Source organism: Triticum dicoccoides, chromosome 7A (genome assembly GCF_002162155.2).
Source record: "Triticum dicoccoides isolate Atlit2015 ecotype Zavitan chromosome 7A, WEW_v2.0, whole genome shotgun sequence".
NCBI classification, from domain to species: domain Eukaryota; kingdom Viridiplantae; phylum Streptophyta; class Magnoliopsida; order Poales; family Poaceae; genus Triticum; species Triticum dicoccoides.
The window spans coordinates 278487622-278488279 of NC_041392.1; positions in this window are offsets into that span (position 1 = coordinate 278487622).

Consider the following 658-nt stretch of genomic DNA (forward strand, 5'->3'; position numbering starts at 1 on the left):
TCCGAGACGGCGGCGTGATGCGGGATAGCACTACAGGGCACGGGCGAGGCTGTGCTTGGGCTCGTTGGAGAGCCCTTGCTCCCGCGCGTCGAACGGTGGTGGTAGCCGGGCCTGAGGTGGCCGGAGTCGACGGCGGCGAGCTCGGCTGCGGCCGCCGGAGTTCGGTCGTGCACGGAAACGGGGTTGGAGCTCGAAGGCGAGCTAAGCGAGGCGCTAGGGATGCTCTACGGAGCCTTACGAACTCGTTGGACTCGCCGGGGTGACCAAATGGTCACCGGAGCTGCGTCGACGGCGAGCTCGGCGACGGCGGAGGTTCGGCCGTGGTGGGGAGGAGGCTGCGGTGAGGTAACGAGGGGGAGAAGAGGGGTAAACGGTGGCGTAGCTCACCGCGGTTGCAGTGGGCGTCGAAGCGGGCTCGGGGACGCGCTGGAGACGGCGAATCGACGGCGACGGTGGTCGGAGTCCGAGGAGGGGAACGGCGACGTGACGGCGATGCAGGGATTCCGGAGACCCGTGGAGCGGTGGGGAGGAAGAGGAGGTCGAGGCGGAGCCGCTGAGCTAGTCGGGGGAGCGAGGGGTGGCCGGAGTCGGCTGCTATGGCGAACGGCGGCGACGGTGGTGTTCGGCCGTGTGAGAGAGAGAGCGAGGGAGAGGAGGG